Raw genomic sequence first — 22398 nt, forward strand, 5'->3', positions numbered from 1 at the left:
AGCTCCTGCCTTTAGGTTTCTTAGGGATTCCTTTCTCAAGCATTGTGTTTTAATTCCCTCCTCACATTTGCTTCCAAGTGCCAAGAACAACTCTAATTTTGCCAGGAGGATATTATTTGGCTTAAAAGGGAGAATGAGCAGTAGTTTCTCTCCACAAGCATTCTTTGGATTTAAGTGGAACTTTATTCTGGGAACTAAGGTCTCCCTCCAGTCTCTCCTCCCTCCCCCCACCAAGTTTCTGTCTGAGGGAGTAACTTTGCTTCCATTGTTTTTAACTGAATGATGATAAGTATCTTTTTTCTAACCTGTGCCTGAAGGCTGAGCACTCCTTTCCCCCACCATTACTCCCCAAGGACCTTGGCTGGGCCCACTGAATATTACAATGAGTATTGTTACAGATTGAGTCCTCTTCCTGAATCTTTGGTGTTTCCAACCCTCAGGCATCCCAGTCACCCTTTAGGGTGGCCCTCCCTGACTGGCTGACAAACAACCGTGAGTCTAGCCAGAGCAGTTGGATCCAGCCAATGCCTGCTCCAGAGCTTGCTTCTTTGTTGACATTACCTTGGCCTTTGTGACATATTCTAAGCACAAGTAACAACCAGTGCTCATTGGCCCCTACTCCTGATTTGGGAGAAGTTACATGCCCCAGCACCACTTTGCATAGTCATTCAGGAATGTGCCACCTGACATACTGGAGAGGGCCGGGTAACCCAGGCAGCAAGTGAGCCTACTCTGCCTGACCCATGAAGGCTTCCTATGGGTCTCCTGGGAATTGCCTGCTTTTGGACCTATTCCTCTAGATCAGAGAAACTTCTGCCCTGCAGAAACATAATGCTGCATTCGAGGGGAAGGAGGAAGAGAGAAGCAGAACTTTAAGAGGTCAGCCAGCAAGGCCCCTGACTCAGGGCTGGAAGTAATGTAATCAGGCTGAGGCTGACAAGGCAGGGCTCTGTCATGAGCATCACTTACATTTGAAGAGGCTTCCATGTACCTGAATCACCTCCTTTGAGACATACGATAACTCTTGGTTAATCTCCCTAGAGTTAAATGAGAAAATTACTGGTGGACTTGAGACAAGAAATCTCAAATTCCTGATATTGGCTCCAGTTTTTTCCATTTGCAGGATATGAATGAAACAGTGAGTACATGTCCTCGTGTAGTAGCAGTTGGGAGCTGGCATGGATTTGAGTTGGGGTGGCTGGGCAATGCTGTGTGGCTCTGCATGGTTGACGCCCTTTGGGGCTCACTGTTTACAAGGCCCTGATGAAACAAGTACAGATGAGGAGGAGGTCAAGCAGCTCTGGGAGTGGGTATGTATGTGTGTGTGTGCATATGCATGTGTGTGTATGCACACACACAAGCATGGACACACAGGTGAGGAGGAGCTTTTATTGCCCTGTGTTGGATGATTGTCATAGATGGAACTATCCCCTTGGAGGTCACCTGTGCCTTTGAAAATACACCCATGGCTTCTCACTTCAAGTCTTCATGCCTCTGCCTAAGGCAGAGTCGTAGGACTTCCTAGTCATAGGAATTTGCCAGAAGAACCTCTTCATTACTAGGTCCTAGGGCAACCTTTAACCAATGAGGGATAGGAGGTAGTGGGAAGTGACCTCAAAACTTTACCCCAGATAGGACAATGTGAGGTGTGTCCTACCATGTCTTTGAGAGGGACCCTATGGGAGGGAACCCCAAAAATGGCTCTCACAGCATTCTGCTCAATAATTTCCCCTTTTATTGGTTTTCTTCTCTTCTGTGTCACTACCCCAATCCATCACCATGTTTCCCCAGTAATCTCTGTGCACCCTGATCTTGTTTTGGGATTTGCCTTTGGGGAAATCCACACTAAGAATGGGTGTGTAGTGTACGTGGTTCTTTACACACAGCCAAGGACTCTGCATGGGGGACAGTTGTGCATTTTCAGACTGGGCACTCCTCCTCTTCTACCATTTCACAGGGAAAGGGTAGCTCTGATAGAAATGATTATACAGAGTTCTTCAGGTTGGAAGAATCTTTTCTCTTTTGAAGCCAGGAGGGCCTCTGCACCAGGGCTTCCTGGACAGGAAATGGGAAACTGAGCTCATTATCTCTAAAAGCGAGCCCATTTAAGGAAAGCCTGGGGTTTTCTTGTTTTGTTTTGTCCATCATGTGGGTTCCTGAGCAGATGCAGCATCCATTACTGCTTTTCACCTTTCAGCCCAGGCAAGTCCCACCTGTAAGCTCATGCTTCTCATGGTGCAAGCCTGGATGAGCCACTTTCTCAATTGCTCTTAAAGCAGCAACAGGAGAGTCCTCTGGGGTACAGGAAGGCAACACCAGAACTCCCTGTGGTGGGATCAGGTTCCTGGATGCCACTTTCCTATCAGTTTTCCTTAATTTCCTGGGAAGGAAGCTTCCAGGAGACAGCAGATCAGACTTGAAACCAAGGAGACACATGAAATCAAACGTGTGCTTCTAACATTTCATAACCTGCCTCCCACAAAACAGAAGGCACTTTTCCTCTCACGTTTTTCCCTGCTTTGTTCTTGACATTTTTTATGTGGTGAGTATACAGCCAATTTTGCATTTCCTATACCTCCCACTTGAATCGGCTCCTGGTCGTCCAGGCCTGAGAATCCCAGTCATGTGCTGTGGACCAGAGAACACCTGGTTCCGTTTCTGCCCGGGCCATACTCCTCCATGCCTTGACATTTAGAGTCTGCTGTTTCTTTTCATCCTCTGCTCCAATAAATCAGGGCCAGTCAAGATTCACTGCTCTAGGCAGCATCTGGAGAATCCGATGCTAGGATAAGCAGGGTTTTCTGTGTACATTGGGTAAAAAAGCAAGCATTGCCTTTCTGCTCCTCTTCCATGACTTTGCAATAGTGTGAAATCCTAAGCAGGCAGCCCAGGCTCAATATCCAGGCCTCTTGCCTGACCTGCACAAAGCTGGGTGAGCCTTTGAACTAAAGCAGACAAAGCAAAGATGTCCCTTTCCTGGCTCCCTCTCTGTTTATGGCCCAGGCCTGACCTAATGGTTCAGTTCACTCACCCCAGAAGTTCTGAGGGTGAACCTCTGCTTCCTATCCCCACCACATTCTGGAGCTTGGGTTCCATCTAGTCTAAGAGCCAAAGAAAGCACCTTTTTTTTTTTTTTTTTTTTTTTTTTTTTACAGTGCCCAGTGTTTAAACAATGCATATAAGAGGATAAAGTTATCTGGAAGAGAAAAGGGGAAAAGAAGGGGGAAGGGAAAGGGAAAGGTAGCAAATGGGAGATAAGAAGAAGGGAAGGGAGGAAATAAGAACACCCAGTGATTATTATGCAGAGTGGCTAGGTGTCCCTACAACTCCTGAGGCAGCTCTGATAACATCTGCACCCATACCTGTGCTTCCTCCAGAGGACACCCAAAGCTCAGATTTTGGAACTACTTTGCCTCCCATGGTCTTCTGAATTAGAAATGATGACCCTACTCAATTGTGAGAGGTCTAGACAGAAGAAATTTAAAATACTCTGCAAAAAAATAAATCGCTTTGGAAAGATAAGGTGGTATTATTTCTCCTATCACCTCAAGACTTGAATAGACACTATTAATACAATCCCTGAGATTAATTTTAAGGTGCTAATATAGAATATTCTAGGGAAGAATCAGGTTCAGCATAAGGCCTAGCATATAATAGGTGCTCCATAAATGTCTAAAGTTGAATTAGTGAATGAATGGGGGAGAGAGGAGAAGATTTTTAAGTGAACATAACTGACTATTCAACATTAATTACTTTTCAACACATTTCCTTGCTTTCGTTCTGGGCCCTGAGGGTGGAAGGATGAATACACAGGATAAAGCATACAGGATGGAGTGCTAGATGCAAGAATGCCTATTCAGGAAATCAGCAAAGATCCCTAAGGAAGCTGGTTTGGAATCCACGTCCTGAGAACTAAGTAGGTCTCACCAGGTGGATCAGGCCCTGGAAGACAGAACACAAGACAACAAAGGCATGAAATAGCCGGTTCTGTCAGAAGGCTGCAATACGTAGGCATGACTGGGGCAATGGTGAATGTGTGGAAGTGGGTGGGGTACCAGGGAAGGTAGGGGCCTATATAATAGAAGAGGCTGGCTAGACAGAGATCTTCATATGCCTTCTGTGACCACCAGCTTTGGCTGGTCACCTTACCTTTTAGAATGTCTTCTATATGACAATGGTAGGTTTCACTTATTTAACTCTTCCTGGACAGCTGAAATCCCATGTTTAAACTTTTGTCTGGTCACCAGTGAGTGTGTGTATATCTCGGTGTCTCCTTATAGCCTCCTAGATGATGACAGAAGGGAATAATCTCTGATTTTCTATGCACTTCATGTCACTTCTCTGGTTTTTAGTTTGTGTCCTTCTCTGCTTTGAATTACCTCAGGGGAAACTTTCTTGTTCTGTGAACAGAGCCCAAAGAGCTTTACTGAATGAGTAAATGGATAGATGGATGGATGTTCAGACTCCTATGAATACCTGTAAGGCCCACTGCTCTCCAAAATTCATCTTTATCATGAGTACTCCTGGTTTATCATTAGTTATATATGTCTCCCAGAGGTCGAGAGCCCAGAAGAAATCAGCCTGAAATGAAAAGAGACAAAGCTGGAGCCCCCAAAGAATTTAATGAGAAGGCAAGATCAGAGCTATATGAAAGAGCGGCCAGCCCAGCTCTGAGGCCTCGAAGGGAGGGGGAGAGCTGGGAGTTTCTGGACCCTCAGGGAACAGCAGGCTCCCTGTCACCCAGTAGGATTGGCTGAAATGGACTCCAGTGCTGGAACATCATGACCTCTTCTTCTACAGAACATCTTGGAAGCCCACAGACTTGATAAAGCCCACAGACTTGATAAAGCCCAAAAAGTAGATAAAAGGCAATTATGTTCCCACATCCTGGGGTCCTTATCTATTACCCTCTGTTTTCCTGTGGCCGTCCTTGTAGCATTTAGATATTTCTCTAACAAAGGACAGAAGAAAGAAAAACAGCCACTCAACTTCTGAGAAAGTATCTACCATGTCACTACTTCTGTTGGCTTTCTTTTGGCACTTCTCCCCTCTGATTGTAGACAATAATTGTCCTTTAATTGCTCAGGTAATCTTGCTTCTAGGCAAAGAGAAAGCTCTCAGTTGGTATTGTTTGTTTAGAATGTTGATTTACACTGAATCACACCTCAGTTGTACCCAAGGTCATATTCTGGGAAGCAGAGTCATTCAAGGCAGAGCCTTTGGAGACCTGGGAGAAGGTGTCACAGCAGATTTCCTGCTTTTCCCTAGGCTCCAAGGCTCTACTTGACTTTGGGGGTTGCGGGAAGTGTCACTAAGACTCTTCTCAAATAAGGCACCACAGTAGGGTCCTTAGGCATCTGAGAGCCCCCCACTACAGTGGACAGAGGAAGACTGCCAAAAGTGCAGGAGTAGAACACAGTCACCACCTTTCTAACAAGTGGCTTTCCCTGCATTCAGACCAGCTTTGCCCCAGGTATTATTTCTATTTTCCTATCATGGAATTGAATGATGGAAACAATACAAAGGCATTTATTAGACACAACATATTCATGACTTGCTGCTCAATGCTCTACAGTGTTTAAGAAGCTTGTTTCCTGCAATATGAGTCCAGATTTTGCATGGACATCACTGTAAACATACGGAAATATGAGGCAGTGGTGTGAGTCGGACTTATTAGCAAGCTTCAATTTTCAGAGCAGCAGTCAGATGGCAAATCCTTGAGAGAAACATCTGAGTATGGGTTGGAGGGTGTCAAGTTGTGAATTGCTTGATTGATTGCTCAGCTTATACTGACGTGTGTTGAGCACCTGAGTGGCAAGTACCAATTGGGAGAGTATGAAGGAAGGACTGACTGACTCAGCCTGAGGAAGTGGGAAGTGGACTTGGACATGGAAGGGTCGGTGAGTTTAGCAAGGTTTTCTGGGGTCAGTTCATTGCCAGAACCTGGAAGAGCATGGATTAATGAAAGGAACATGAAAACGTCCTATGATGTGACTAAAAAATATGTAAAATGAGATGTGGTGAGGGAATGAGGCTGGAGAGGGGTTGGGGTTAGTTCCCAAAGGCCTGGAGTGCATCAAAGGCTTTAAGTGGGGACATGCCATGAAGAGACTCACTCAGGCCAATGGAGGGCAATGGATACAAGGAGAATCTTGTGGGTTGAACTGTGCTCCCCAAAAAGATATATTAAAGTCCCAAGCAGCTAAACCTGTGTATGTGACCTTATTTGGAAATGGGTTATTTGAAGCTTAGTTAAAAAGGTTGTATTGGAGTAGGGTGGGCCCTAATCCAATGATTAATGTCCTTATAAGAAGAGGGAAATTTTGACACAGACACATAGGGAGAAGGCCATGTAATGATGGAGAGACTAGAGTGATATGTGTATAAATCAAGCACCAAGGATTGCTGACCTCCAACAGAAGCTTGGAGAGAGATATGGAATAGACCCTCACTCAGAGACTCCAGAAAGCACCAAGCCAGCTGATGTCTTGATTTTGGATTTCTAACCTCCAGAAGTATGAGGGAATGAATTTATTTTGTTTTGAATTACCCAGCTTGTGGTCATTTGTTACAGCAGCCACAAGAGACTAATACAGAGGGCAAGGCTGAAGGAAGTGAAGCCAGTGGGAAAGGAGGCAACATTAGCGAGGCTGGAGGAAGAGCTTCCAGAGATGTGTAGAAGATGGAGCCTATTGTACCCTCATATTTTTCTTCTTTTCTCTTTTCAGGGCCTTTTAGGCACCATATACAAAGTTGGTTGTTGTACAATTTGATTTTAATATTCTTATTCTGGAAGCCTTTCCACAAATTTCTCAAAAGGCCCTGAACTGTAGCCTTTGCTATTTGACATCAGGTTACACAATTGCCTGAATATATGGTCCATTTTGTCCTTGGTTGGGGATCATAGACTCCAGGGTGCACCCTCAGGTTAATGGAAGTTTCACAAAATAGGTTTGACTCAATCTAAAGTACCTTCTTTCAAACCAAAACAATCAACTTACATTTACTCTTTTCAGGTTGATAAATTCTCACTTGAAACTGTAGTTATTTAAGGGCCAGGTATGAACCAAGTATCATTCAAAGCCATTGAGGAAGGTTCAGGCCAGGTGTTCATACCAATAAACAGCCCCTGCTTGGTGCTGAACTGGGCCAACCCTGGGGTGGAGGTGAATGTCTGTCCCTTTTGGAGCATTGCACATTTGCTTGGAGGAATTTTGATGACTCAACGTCCTTAAACTCTATACACACTGAACATCTGCCCCCAGGTTAATCATCATGGGTTGTTTTGAAATCATTTCTGTAAGAGGCAATAAATGAAAGTACTGTCTGGGAGGCCCTGAAAGGCGCTCTCCATGTACCTAGACTCCTCCCTACTTTCTCCATCAAGGACATGATAATCCAGGGGTCAAGAGTCAGCCAGCCTTTCAACACAAATTTGTTGGACACCTGCTGTTTACAAGTCACATCAGAAATCCAGATCCTGTTCAAGAAAGAATCTAGACTCTGAGTCTCAGCAAAAGTTCTTTTTAATCCCTTCTGCTGCCAGCAATGCTTGCTGCTGGCTTTGAACAGCCTGCCTATATGCTGTTGTGAAAATGAATCTCTCTTAAAACATTTGCAAAGCCAGATGGGTATCAGTCAATCAGGCTCCCAATCACACACAAAGGGACACATAAACCAGAGAAAGGTTACTCCCTAGAATGTTTTCCAGATCATAAACTGCCAACCTTACAAAAGCAGCAGCATCTCCCTTAGAGATGGTATTTGTCTAAAAACAAAGAGACAAACAAACAAATCTACATATCTTGGGGCCTGTTTTCCATTTCCCAAAGGTAGACTATTCTAGAGAATAAAACAAAAGGAAAATAACAGATTAATTCAGCACCTCCTATATATAGGGCTCTCTGTTAAGCACTATATTGTGAACTGTAGGATCATAAAGAAACTACAACTTCACCTTTGACCTCATGAAGCTTACATTCTACTTGGGAAAACACAGATCTGTATTAATGCCTTTAGAAACCCTAAATTGAAAAAATAATGGTACCCCTTTCATCGATGTACAATTCAAAATAAAAAAAAAACTTATAGTGAAAACACAGAGGTTATATGTATGTTGTAATTTGCTAACAGCTGGAATGAAATGTACCAGAAACAGAATGGGTTTTAATAGAGGGAATTTATTAAGTTGCAAGTTTATAGTTCTGAGGCCATGAAAATGTTCCAATTCAAGCAAGTTTATAAAAGTGTCCAAATTAAAGCACCAACAAGAAGTTACCTTCACTCAAGAAAGGCCAATGAAGTTCAGGGTTTATCTCTCAACTGGAAAGGCACATGGCAAACACGGTGATGTCTGCTAGCTTTCTCTCCAGGTACCTCATTTCATGACACTCCCCTGGGGGCATTTTTCTTCTTCATCTCCAAATGGGCTCTCATGGTTCTCATGGCTCTCTCCTCTTGTGGCTCTCTCTCTCTCTCTCCAAAATGTTTCCTCTTTTAAAGGATTCCAGTAAACTAATCAAGTCCACCCGGAATGGGTGGAGTCACATCTCCCTCTAATCGAAGTTTAATACCCACAATTGGGTGTGTCATATCTTCTTGGAGAGAATCTAATCAAGTCCCAATCTACAGTACCGAATAGGGATGAAAAGAAATGGCTGCCTCCATGAGATAGAATTAGGATTAAGATGTGGCTTTTTGGGGGTACATAAATCCTTTCAAACTGGCACATATGTATATAAAAGTTCCAGATTAATATAATGTACTGAAGATGAACATTTCACATATTTTTGATACCCTTGCTTTGTTGGTGCTTGTAATAGAATCCTACAGAGGAATATAACTGACAAGATTATGTCTATATCTATATGTAAATATTGAGAGATTTGCTATATGAATTGGCTCATGTGACCATGGGGATTGGCAAGTCTGAATTCTATAGGGAAACCCACAAGTTGGGAATGTTGTTAAAGGTATTGATGAATTCTTTCTTGGTCCAGGCCTGAGGGATTAGAATGTAAATAGTAGATACCCACCCAACCAATATTTTTTAATTGTGTCACATGAGTGTTTGAACGGGGCCTGAAGATTTGTCCTACTCATTGAGGACAGTGTCTCAAACTAGTATTTCACAGTATGTCGCTTGGGCATTGCATAGTTATGACATATAATAGGTATTCAAAAACATTGGTGGCATTTATGAATTGAATGAATGTACCTTATTCAGACCACTTGGATGTGAAATATCCTGATTCTATCAGGAATAGAGACCCAGAAAGGAAATATTTTTAGAGTGAAATGTGTTTCCTCATCTGCCCAGTGGAAATGATTTTGTATGACCTATCTAATAGGTATCTCCTAAGAATTATTTGAGCCAATATATATAAAGCTTTTAGCATACCACTCGGTATATAGTAGATGCTCAATAAATGGTATGATTACAATAATAAACATTCTTTCACACTATCCAACCATAGTAGATGCTGTTGATTCCATATCTAGATCACCTTTGCAGTCCCTGTGCTCATCCCCCATCTCAGTGAGTGTTGCATACCAAAGGCTCACTGTTGTCCTTTCTCCAGAGAATTGCCTTCCACTGAAACAAAAGCTGTGATATCCAGCATATTATGGTACCTTGCCTCCAGAGCACAGCCCACAGTCAATGACGGGCTAATATAGAGGGACAAAAGGTCAGCCACTAGCTTCAAGTTGTGACCAATTCCAAAGCCCACTGTGGAATCAAGTTGTAGAGGAACTTCAGTTGACCTCACATCCTCTACCCCCGCCCTCTTCTTCCGCTCTCCTTTTCCTTGTCCTGAGAGCTCTCCCTCAAAACGCTTGGGCAAAAGTCTTTGTATCAAGCACAGTTTCTTGGAAACCCAATTTAAGACACAAAGTTACTTGGAAAGAACTCTCTTTCTTTGACTATGCAATAATGAGACATTTTGCTCAGTGTGATTTTGTGACTTTAGACCACTGGGTGAGTCTCTGCCACATGGAGTTTCTAGCTAGAAAATGGCCTTCCACCTGCAACACATTCATAACACATCTCCTCAGTCAGAGAGGCTGGTGCACTGAGTCCTCTTTGTCTTATGTTTTGCCTAGATCTTCCTAGCCAAATCTGTTCAATTAGGCTGCCCTGTCTTTAAGCCAAATAAACATACTTCCAACTAATAAAGCTTGACTTCCAGAGAAAACATTGTTTTATTGTTTGATTCATTTATTCACTCAATCAATCATCAGTGATGGTGTATTGTTCATGCAGCCAGGTGCTATGCTAGGTGCTTATCATGTGGATACAAACATAGATAAGATACCAGTATCTGCCCTGGAGGAACTCATGTCCAAATAAACAGGTAATTGTAATGGAGTTTGTGATCTGTGCTACCAAAAGATGGATGCCATGGAAACACAGAGGAGAAACCGCTAAACCAGGCTGGGGCAGGAGGTTTGAAATGGCCTGGTCTTCATTGTGGTTGTTCCAAACAGAAAAAATAAAGAATAGGATAGGTATCTGCTGGAAATCCGATATGTACACTGGCAATCTACACAGTTACTTGGAAGATAAGGATTTACAAAGAACAAAGATGGGTAGTTTGAAGGACAAAGAATGGTTGCCTAGCAATAGGCAGAAAGAAAGAGAGAGAAATGCAAAGGACTCTGCTGGCTGTATTATTATTTCTGTAGCTTTTCTCCCACTCAAATGCTTACTTCCTGGGGGCCCCCAAAACAGGCTACTGAATTAGATAGTTTCTGCCTGGGGACTTGCTAGGTGAGTGACAGCCCAAAGTTCACCCACTGCATTTCCACCCAATGGCAGGGCTAATCACCCACAGATAGGGTCAGGATGCAGCCTTCTCCCAGAACAGCTACCTTATTCTTGCTTATTCCCTTGTGCCATTCATCAATATAGTCCTGTAAGACGTGGGAATGTAGCATAACTACAAGGTTAGGAATGTTAATTGTTCTGTGTTGATATTATTGTAGCTTGTGCTAATGGGAAAATAATTACTACTCTTTGCTTTTATGGCCATTTTCATCGCCCTCCAGTGGTTCTGTAGTTTCTTGGCTATAGAGAGTAATGACATAATGCATGGCAAACATTATTGTTTTGGCTCTACAGATTAGGGGATTCAAAAGTAGGAAGTATTTGGGAGAGGTATTTTGGACCTGAAAAAATGCTTTATTTTTCTGGAAATTTTCTTCATAGAGAAAATCATTCTTTGGCTATAAGAATGTTAACTACTGTAAAAATAACAGTGATTTGGTGATTCAAGAGCCTCAGGATCTTATTCATAACTCAGCTCTTTTGGTAATAATGTGCTAGGACCTGAAAGAAAAGGCATGTTCCCTGTCCCACTGAACACCACCCACCACCCAACTGCAGGAGTTGTAAGCCCTGGTTGGAGTCAGTCTAGATTTCCACCATCTCCTTTTTCTCCTGTGCCCCACCTCCAGACCTTCCCAAAACCCATCATCTGGGTATCTCCTGAGCATCTCACTTCTGCTGCCCCCTCTCTGGTCCTCATCATGGTTCTGGTAGAGGTCTGCACATTTATCTCTTCCCTGGACTACTGGTTTGCAATAGCCTCCTTTCTGGTGTCTCCCTTTCTGTTCTTTATCCACTCCAATCCATCAATCATGCTGGTTCCTTATTCAAAACTTTCCAACAATTCCTCACTGTCTATGGAATAAATTACAAACTTCTACTCCAAGAATTTTCAAGATCTAACTTGCAAGACTGTAAACTCCTAGAGTGCCATGGGGTTCTTCTCTCTTTAAATCCTAGTATCTGGCACAATATCAGGCACATGGTAATTATTTAATAAATATTTATTGAATAAATAAATGAGTGAGAGGGTTTCTTCCTCATGTGCTTGGATCTTCAGGATTAAAAAGACAGATAAATGATACACTTTATAAGAATCATATGAGATGACACTATCATTTAGTCACATTTGTCAGAAGCTCAGTGTCCCTTTACATATGCTCAGAACAGTTGTCTGTCCTCTTCATATGATTTCAGCTTAAATGTGTCCTTAAAGATTTATTATATTTTATATTTTTGGCTATACTATTGATTTTTGGTTTTGGTGGGGGTGATGCATGGGCCAGGAATCGAACTTAGATCTCACACATGGCAGACAAGTATTCTACTACTGAACCACCCAAGCAGCCTCATTGAAGATTTATTGAGCTTTCTTCTTTACAACTCCCACCAAACTAGGCCTGGGCACCCTGTGTTATGTTCCCATGATATCTCAGCTTTTTTTTTTTTTTAATAGTTTTATCCTAATTATAATTAAAACTATTCATCCAATCATATTGTTTAATACCTGTTTTCTATTAAATGTTAGGTTAAACATCCCCATGCCATCTTACTTATCTCAGAATTCTGTTAGGTTCAGCCATATGAAATGCAATTTTTGTGCCTCGAAAAGGGTTGCATATCATTTTACTACAGTTCAACCTAATACTTTTAGCAAATCCACTCACTAATGTTGGTGCTATATCAGTGTTCAAATGTCACACATTCCAAATGAGGGGATAGTTTTCCTTATCTCAGTCTCAGTCCCCTGGTTTATGTCTCCAAAGTTATTCAGAAGGGTCTGCTAAGCCAACTGCTTCTTTCACTCACTCTGTCTGGGTCCATAAATGCTTGGAATGCTGGGCAGAAATAATCCTTTTTTAGGGTCACTTACAAATTTATAGCCTATTAGCAAAGGCCTAGCACACAATAACCATACAGTAAATGCTCATCATTAAATGAATACCATGTGGTATACCAGGGAGGGAACCTCCAGTTGGTTGGGATGGAGGGGCTGGTAGGATGGTAGCTTGGTGAAGCCCTTTCCTTTCTGGAATGAGATTATTCACATTTTGGGCTGGTTGTTTCTGGGCCTTAAATTCTGCTGCACTGCTCCTATGCCATGTGGCCAACACCCACAGGACAAAGTTCCTGTGTAGTGTCCAGTCCACAGCCTTTGCCTTATGCCACCCTTTACTCCATTTCCTAAGCAAATGATATGATGGATGGCTCTATGCTTCTACTTATACCCCTTGAATTTGACAACCAAATATTTCTCTACTAGAACTGCCCTTGATTTCCCTCCTTAACAGAGCTGGTATCTTTCCGTGGTCACTCAAAATATTATCTCAGGATGTTGACATGGCACTTGAGAACCAAACCCCAGCACTACCCATACATGTCTGAAGCTCCTCTCTGGTATTTCCCAGCCCCAGAAGCAGAGGTTGATTTTATATTTTCTAAACTCTGAAGATCTGACCCAGAAAAGGAAGTAGGGAAACAGACCTGCCCCTGAAAGGATCTTTCACTCACAGGTTCAAATGTCAACTGACCTTATTAAACCTCAGTCTCCCCCAGCTCCTTCTTAACACTCCACATTTCCCAGTCCTACCTGGAATGGTAGAGGAAGAAAAGGTAGAGTGAGAGGTGAAGCCCAAGAACCTGGGTATTCTTTGTGGCAAGTGCCAGGACTGCTCTGGGCAAATGGAAGCTGTGTGTGGAAGGCTGCTGTGTGGGTGAAGGCATTGGGGCCAAGGGTACCTTCGGGGAGCTCTGTCCTGGCTTTGAGAGAGAACTGCTTTCCATCTTCTTCTGTGGGTTTTGCCTCTTTTCACCCTTCAGCAAATAAATCCCTGCTCCATCTCACAGGATTTAACCTTCACCTTGAATCTCTGGTCTCCTCTGCCCTACCGTCTTCCACCTCCCTGGCAATCTTTTCCCCTGTTCTGTGATGCGTGTTGAATGAGGCATACTGGTTTGCAGTCACTGCAGTGCCCCTTGTGATTGTGAGGTAACTGGATAAGATTATCACCTCAGAAAGTCTTTAAAATTATCATGGGGAGGTAAGGCGTTTCTCTCTGGGGAGGTGCCTGTGTGGTTAGATAAGATGGCTGTGACATTCCATTCTGGTCCGGTCATTCTGTCATTCTTCCATAGTGAGCAGCTCAGTGGAGATGTGGTAGGGTGTGACAGTCCAACGTACTCAGCTAAAACGGAATTCCAATCATAGCAGCCCCAACATGGGTTTCTAATAATCTGTCTGTAGTCAGTTCACAATTTAAGGCTTTACTTCTCACTGTTTTTTACCCCCTGCCCTTTGGGAGTTTAATAAAAGCAAGAGGCATCTTGTAGATGGTGATACAATAATTCATCATCAAAGAGCTCTTGTCACAAAGTATGTTTTGCTATATAGCATACATATTAACATGCATATGTTTATGAGGTAGATTGCCTGGGTATAAATCTCAGCTCTGACACTTTTTAGCTATTTAAGTTTGGGTGGGTTATTTCACCTCTTTGTTCCTCAGTTTCCTCATCTGTAAAATGGGAATTATAACTATGCTCCTGCAGGTCATTGAGAAGATAAAATGACTCAATGCATATAAAGCACTTAGAAGAGTGCCCCCCAAATAGTTGACCAGAACTACATTTCAAATCTTATCACTGGTGGTGGTGGCGGCAGTAGTAGTAGAAGCAGCAAGAAACAATGTCTATTCTTTGACCTAAGGGATTATGGTTTACTCCCGTTTTTCTCCTATGTGAGAACTCACTGGAAGTCCTTCCATATGCCCTTGGACTTCCTATGGTCTCTGAACCTCTAACAATCATTGGTTTAGTGGAAAGACTTCTGTACTAGAGGTCAGACCTGGGAGTTTTTGTAGGTACACGTATACTGTTAGGATTCAATTATAGACCTGTGAGCTAGGTTCTTCTGTTACTTTACGTATTCTTGTCCCCAGTTCCACAAAGTTGCTATTATTTTCCCTATTTCACAGATAAGGAAGGAAACTCGGAATGACTTAAATCACTGGGCCAATGCGATGGAGCAGAGAACACAGAGCTGTCTGGAGACTTTTCTGACTCCCTTTTCTGAAATCTCAGCGCGTGGTTTCAGGATAAGTCACCGCACCTTTGTCACCGTCATTTCTCTGCTTGGAAAACCAAAATATCCCTGTTCTGCCCTCCTCACAGGGGCAAATCAAAGGAGAAAGCGTCTGTGCGTGCCAGTGGCAGTCCCTGGTGGCGAAAATGGAGCAGGCGCTGGGATCCTTACTCCAGGGAGGGAACCGCCTGAGGTGGAGAGGGTCCGCTCGGGCGGGCACTTGGCTGAGTGGCAGGCAGAGCGGCCAATGAGGCTGCAGGCTACGACGCGGGGCGGGGAGGTTCCTTGGGCCCTCTGGGCCTTGTCTCCTCAGCCGAGCTGTGGAGCTTGACTAAATCTTGGAAGACTGGCCGTGGCAGTGAGGTGCCTGGGGTTATTCCTAGCAGCCAGGTGAATCTTCTTTGCTAGAACAGGAGGTTTTGGCATAGGCTCCACGAGGTGCAGTGGCTTTTTCCTCCCAGGCCCCAGCGGCCCTCGGGCTCTCGAATCTGGGTCTGGCCAATGGGTCGCTGTGAGAAAGCGCCGCGGGGACCTGTCCTCCCCGAGGGAGGCCACGGAGCTCCCAGGGGACCGGGCCTGCCCGAGTCTCTCATCCCTGAGTTTGGCATGGGTTGGTCCTCCACTAGGAACCAGGCACGGGGCGGAAGACGGGACTGGATGGATCTTTCACCCGGAAGTAGATATTTGCGGGCACCCAGAAAGAGTGAGATTCGGGAAAGAGGGAAACCTCAGTTCTCAAACATTCTGATGGGATACGTTCACTTTGTTCTTCACGGTTGCTAACACTATCTCTTCTAAATCTTCCATTATCTGGCTGGATTTCTTGCCCATAGATTGCCCCTTTCTGTTAGACCTTTGCCTCCTCCCCTGCAGGACAAGTAATTTCAGAGGCAAGCCAGTCCTCCCAGGCTACTCCTCCACACAGGTCTAAAGTGACACCTGTTAGGAACACGGAAAGAACAACCAGATGTGAGATTTCAGCCCTTTTAAACACAGTCTTCTGATGGAAGATGCAGCACAGTACTGTGTGTATGAATGGAGCCTGTTTCCGTGGCAGGAGAGGAACTGAAAGATAAAAGAGAGGGAGAAATCGGTGAGTACAGCTTCTCAGAATCATTTCTCCAGACCCACTGAACAATTCAGAGGGCAAGAGCAACCCAGGGACCGGGAGCACAAGAGCAGGTGAACTCTTTAAGTCTCTTCTAAGAGACAAGATAAATGAAAAACTTGAACATGGAAATGTTTCCTTGACTCATGAACCTGCCCTTTTTGTGTTTACTCAGACTCATACCCCTCCACACTGACTCTGAAGCCAGACTTAAACCCTGCTCCACCACTAAGTAGCTCTAATCTTGGGCATGTTTCTGAACCTGTCTTTTCTTATCTGTAAGATGGGAGTAATAATACCTTCTTTGTTGTTGCGAGAATTAAATGAATTAGTTTATGCTAGTACCCTTGGATCTGTGTCTGGCACATTGTAAATGCTATCACCATCATCATTACAAATGCCTCTTGAGACTTGAAGCAGGGTACACTCACACACACACACACACACACACACACACACACACACACACATATTCTTTTTTTTTTTTTGCATGGGCAGGCACCAGGAATCAAACCCGGGTCTCCAGCATGGCAACAAGTGAGAACTCTGCCTGCTGAGCCACTGTGGCCCGCCCAGGGTATATACTTTTAAGACAGTTATTTACAACTGGATCAAGATCACTTGGGGAACTTTTATACATGTTGGTCTTCCTCCTCACCTCCCATCCCGAACCTTTTGTGCCATGAATATTTTGAAAAAGAAAATCTGCAATGATGTCATCCTACTCTTCAAGCTAACAGCCCACCAAAACTCCAACTTTGTGGGATTTCTCTGGAGGGAAAAGGTATTTTTGTTGCATGAGGATTACCAGGGCACACCAATAGAAGCTTGGACCAGACACATATATTATCGAGTTCTTCGTCCGGTCTCCAAAACGAGCTAGACTGAAGCCATCTGACTGAATCTTCAAAATCCCCTTTGCCTTATGGATATGCTGATGGACCCACCTCAAACCTAACAGATGATGTTATTGTGATGATAATTGTTCTGGGGACACTAAACCCTAGTTATTTTTAAGTTTGATCATAAAGTATTGTGCACATTACTTTTCCACTTGCTTTCTTTCATTTAAGAATCTGTGGACATCCTTCTAGGTTCAGGCACATAGATCTAACTCATTCTTTTTAATAGCTGCATGATATTTCCTAATGTATATTTACCATGCTTTCTTCACCATTTCCTATTACTGAAACTGTAACTGTAACTTGTTCCCTATTGGGAGTTTTGCTTTCTTTCTGAAACCACTGAGCACTATGTTGTGATTATTCCCCTTTCACATATATTCCTATACATACACTTTTCTTTTTTGGCTCTTAGGAGAGAATCTTCAGAGTGTAACAGCTGGATCAAAAAGCATGCAGATTGGTAATTTCAGAAGATATTGCCAAAAAGACTGAAAGAATTCACCACTGTGCCCCTACTACCAGCTTCGCTTGGACATGTTATGTATAATGTGAGAAGGAGACAGATTGACCTAGAACACCTTCAAGTGGATACAGCTGTGAGTATAACGAGAACATGATTCATGATTTGTGAAGTATTTTGGATTTCATGGGTCAACTAAAACCTCATGAGATAGCATGCTGCCTGCCCTTTCTTAACATAACTGTGACCGTGATATAGCTGATTAAACCACTCACCATTTCACAGCCACAAAGCATTGATCCACTTCCCATCCTGGCTTCTAGCTTTTGTATGATACCTGCTTAAAGAAGAGTATTGGAAGGGAGTAGATGTTATATTAAAAAGTGCAGAGATAGGTAAAAGGAGTTGTAGGAGTGGAAAGTCTTGTATGTTCAACTCAGAGACTGTAGGAGAGAGGTCATGCTCTCTCTGCTCAGAAACATTCCCAGTGTAATAGCTCTGACTTCTATAACAGCCTCCTATATTTTCCTGCAAATCCAGTGCATGCTTTGTCATCACATTTCATCAGCTGCATAATTCCCAAAACTGGCATACAATTGATGTCCTATCCTGAAAAGCTGGCCCAAAATAAATGGTTTCAGAGGACTTAATGATAAGTCAGAAGCATTCTGAATGGATTCTGGAAGTAGTCTGAGTCAGGACAAATCTTCCCTGGGATCCAATTTGGCTGCTTCATTACCAGTTCTATCTCCTGCATGCAGAAAGATGATAAACAACATTGTAAAGATGTAGATGAGATTGGCTTTTGTGACCTAATGTTTCTGATGAAGAGAGACGCCCCGTTGTTAAAATGGGAAAAATACACACACTCCACTGGCAACAAAATATTACAGGTTTCATTTTGACAGGAATCATTTGTGAGTTTATTACCTCAGAGACAAGTACCTGGGTACTTTGCATTTTAGAGGGCCTGTGCACAGAGAGCTGGGATACCTATTCCAATAACTAAAAGCCACTTTAAACAAAATAGAGAGTAGCAGTTATTTCTTCTTGATCCAGACTAAGATTCTGCAGGGGCATCTGTACAAGAATGGGAAGAATACAGTTTCTAGGACCAGGCTTTGGGGGATGACTTTTTTTTTTTTTTGGCACGGGCAGGCTTCGGAAATCGAACCCAGGTCTCCGGTATAGCAGGTGAGAATTCTGCCACGGAGCCACTGTTGCACAGCCCGCAGGATGAATTTTGATGAGCAAGTGAAATTAACTTCTCTGTGTCTCTGTTTCCTTATTTGGAAAATGGGCTAATAGTAGTTTGTACCTCATTTTTTTTTTAGTGACACTAGAAAGAACCAAAATAACCAAATGTGAGAGGGCATGTGAGCGAAGAAAGAAAGTTTAAGAACTAAAACTAGCCTCAGCTAAATCTTTAAGAACTGCTGGAGTTTGGCTCTCATTTTGGTCAATAAATCTTGATGTAAGATAATGGAATAGACAGTGTAGTGTAGCGTTCATGTGCATGGTCTTTGGAGTCAGACAGACTAGGATTTAAATCCTTGCTCTGCTGTTTAGTAACTGTGTGATCTCAGTTTCTTCATCTAATGAGGATTAAATGGGGGAACTGTATGTCATGCAGAGCATATCCTATATGTTGTCAGGGCACAATACATGGTGGCTGTGACTATTATCAGCCTTGTATTATTGAGTCCTATATTAGTTTCCTAGGTCTGCTGTGACAAATTACCACAATCTTGACAATTTAAAACAAATCTATTCTCTCGCATATCTAGAGGCCACAGATCTGGAATCAAGATGTTGGCTGGGCCACGCATTGTCTTTTGGGCTCTTGGGGTAAAACATTCTTTGCCTCTTCTGGCTTCTAGTAGTAGCCAGAATTCCTTGGTATTCCTTGGCGTGTGGCCACATTACTCCAATCTCTGCCTGTGATTGGAGATCACAAACTCTATATCGGGCTGTGCAACTGGGCCAGTTTTGCCAGCCCAGTGAGAGTGACATGGCCATGCCAACCTGTCCACACATCCTCCTCTGCCAGAAACTGGCACATGGAGGAGTATTATGGATTCCAGTGTGGGTCACCCAGAGTTAATACTTCTTGAAGCCCAGGGTTCATCTAAATGGTTCAGGGAGATGGAGAAAGACAGGAATAAAACAGGTATCAGCTTCTTGATGATAAATGAAATCTTATTCTATTGAATGAGTCAGAGTTCCATCTTGTAAGCAATATGTGAAATAGCTATTCACTCAAATATTCACTCAACAAACATTTCTTAAAACATGCTAAGCACTTTAATGGTACAAACATATAAAGAAAAAGCTCACATGTATAATTATAAAAACATATGACTATATAATATTATAAATGGTATAAGGAAAGATAAATGGAGCTTTGGGAAAGCCTAAAAATAGGAATGATTATGTATATGTGCAAATATGTGTGTGTGTGTGCATGTGCGTGTGCTTAGGACATTCTCATACAAATCAAGGAAATATGACTTTTTCCTTTGTAACCTGAGAACTCAAGTGTCTCCTGCAATACAGCCCCTTTTTCAGTAAGAACCAACTTTCCCTTCTACCTTCTCATCAGAGTCAGCCTCCTGTAGTCTATTTTGGTCAAAGGGATAATTTCACATCCATTCCTGAGGTGGCCCATTCTCCATCCTTTTCTTTACTCTAACCTATTCCTTAGGGCCCCTCAGAGCTGCTGTGATTGCTGATCTGTGTCTATTTCACCCTACACTGTATACTATCTCACTTCGATTCTTCCCCAAAGCTCACCTCACACAAAGCTGTGGTATGTGAGACTTCTGGAAGGATTAGGAGTTATGGTAGGGCTCATGAGATAATTCGGAAGGGAAAAATGATTTAAAATGGGAAAGCAAATTCCACTGTTCTTAAAATTTCGTAGACATCCTTTGCTCAGGAAATTTCTCATGGCTTGTCACTTTTATTAGACACTTTCTTCCCTTTCCCTAGCTTACTGTTTTTTCCTGGAGATTCAGCTCCAATGTTGTCTCTTTGTTTACATGAGGAAAGCTCAAATGCCAGCAATTTATTAAGTAGAAATTTATGTCTAGTGTATACCAGCCTCCAGGTCAGTCTAGGACCTCACTGTCACAAATGAAGGGCACAAAATGTGCCTTTCCTTTGAGAAGCTTCTTTAGAGGACACAAGGCAGCAGCAGTCCTTTTGCCATTTTGTGCGTGTGGTTATTAAAGCTTTAGTTTTTGACCCCTAACATATGAAAGGTGGGATAAAATTAAGCCTATAGATCTGAGTCCCCTACGAAGGCCCCCACATCCAAAGAGGTAGGGAACATAATATGGAGCCCTCAGAAGGCATGAAGTTGGGTTGAAGTTTTGCATATCTGTGAGTCAGGTGGTGTGGTTGGTTTTGTCCCCCACAAAGACTGTTCAAATCCTAAAACTCAGTTCTGTGGGTGTGAATTCATTTGTAAATGGGATCTTCAAGTCCTAAACCCTGGGTCTGTGGGTGTAAACTCATTTGTAAATAAGATCTTCAAAGTTCCTATTTAGATGAAGTGAAATTGAAAAAGAGTGGGCCTTAATCCAATGATTAAAATCCTTATAAGGAGAGGAAATCCAGACTGAGATACAAACAACTGAGCAGGAGAAGTAGAAGCCAAGAAGGAGAAACCATGTGATCGAGGCAGAGATTGATTGCCAGCAAGTCACCATGAGAACAATATAGGCTTCAGAGAAACCATAGCCTGCCGATTTTGGATGATTTATGACCTTGATTTTTAACTTCTAGCTTCCAAAACAGTGAGAATGAATTTCTGTTTAAGCCAGTCTATCTATAGTATTTGTCATAGCTGACCTAGCAAATTCAGACAGGTGGTATGTCCTCAGCAGACAGCCTTGAAAACCATCCTTCTTTAAGTATCATGGATTTTATATGTTTTTCCTTATACTTCAAATTTTCTGGGTGATTCTAAGCCTTGAAAGTAGTCATGATAGGATCAAATGGGTATGGCAGTAGCAGCAGCTCAGCTTTTTTTTGTGAATGATTGTACATGTGCATCCCACCTTCTCGTCCACACTATTTCATCTGTTTACAAACATAGTCTGGCCGGGTAACCTGGTCACAGTGTCTCAGATAATTCAGAATGAGAATGAATGAATACAAAAAAAAATTTTGAAGAAAAACTAGTTTTGCTTTAAATGGCCTATACAATGTAAGATCCAATTTTTTATTTTCACTTAGATCATCTAGGACTTACGTCTTGGGTGTGTGATTTCTAGGGATTTTCTTTTCTCCTGTTCTGAGAGATTATTCCAGCTCATTCTGGGGGCTATGATTTCAGCCTTGCAACTGCCACCAAATGGGACCACAGTTGTACTCAGGCATCCACCCCCTTGCCTTTGTTGTCCTTTCATGGTAGATCTTTGTGAAGCTTTTCTATTGGCAAGAGTCCACTGCCCCAGGGCTTGTCAGGAAGGGGCTCTCCTTTGAGGCCACCAGTGGGCTGGAGCACAGTAATTCCCTGGCTGCCTGCCTGGCCAGCATTACGGCCGCCAAGGCCAGGGGCCACGCTGGGTTGAGTGTATAAGTGTAGTAGTACTGGGCACGTGGACTGCAGTTCACCATCCTGAGCTATTCCTTAAGAGTTTTAAGAATCCAGAGGGAATTCCTCCATGGAGAAATAAATGCAAAGAAAGAAGCCTAAACCAGCAAGAGGCAATCCATCCCAAACTCTGAGACCAACAGGAAGGGAGCAATGTCCAAATCAAGGCCAATTCTCATTGATTTCCCCTTTCCTGTACCCTTATCACATTTTCTATATTTACTCCTTATTTTTGGCATTTACACCATACCCTGCTTCATGGAAACTTCATAATTTCCCAACTAATCTCATGCCTGTACAATTTGAGTATTAACTCTTGGAGGCAAGACCATGCCTACAACTGGCAAGATATTGGAATGAACCAGTTCTCAAAACATGTATTTTTATTTTAAGAGAGACAATACAATCAAGTC

The 22398-nt window shown here is 42.9% G+C and overlaps 2 long non-coding RNA genes across 10 annotated transcripts in view; one reads left to right on the forward strand and one right to left on the reverse strand.

Annotated features, from left to right (window-relative positions):
- LOC143681348 (uncharacterized) overlaps window positions 1-22398 on the reverse strand; it is a 56568-nt gene that overhangs the window by 4863 nt on the left and 29307 nt on the right. Inside the window, exons 3-4 of one of the 4 annotated variants that reach the window (XR_013174548.1) lie at window positions 13568-15974; window positions 4464-4581 (exon numbers count right to left, since the gene is read on the reverse strand). This is a non-coding gene — a long non-coding RNA (uncharacterized LOC143681348). Of the gene's footprint in view, window positions 1-4463; window positions 4582-11358; window positions 13419-13567; window positions 15975-22398 lie in introns of those variants that run through there. The other 3 variants (XR_013174549.1, XR_013174547.1, XR_013174546.1) reach the window with 3 other exon arrangements.
- The window catches only part of LOC143681349 (uncharacterized), a 173006-nt gene continuing 165347 nt past the window's right edge, over window positions 14740-22398 (forward strand). For all 6 annotated transcript variants that reach the window (XR_013174550.1, XR_013174553.1, XR_013174551.1 and 3 more), the window contains exons 1-3: window positions 14740-15299; window positions 15783-16002; window positions 17335-17518. This is a non-coding gene — a long non-coding RNA (uncharacterized LOC143681349). The remainder of the gene's footprint in view (window positions 15300-15782; window positions 16003-17334; window positions 17519-22398) is intronic.

Source organism: Tamandua tetradactyla, chromosome 4, assembly GCF_023851605.1.
Source record: "Tamandua tetradactyla isolate mTamTet1 chromosome 4, mTamTet1.pri, whole genome shotgun sequence".
NCBI lineage: Eukaryota > Metazoa > Chordata > Mammalia > Pilosa > Myrmecophagidae > Tamandua > Tamandua tetradactyla.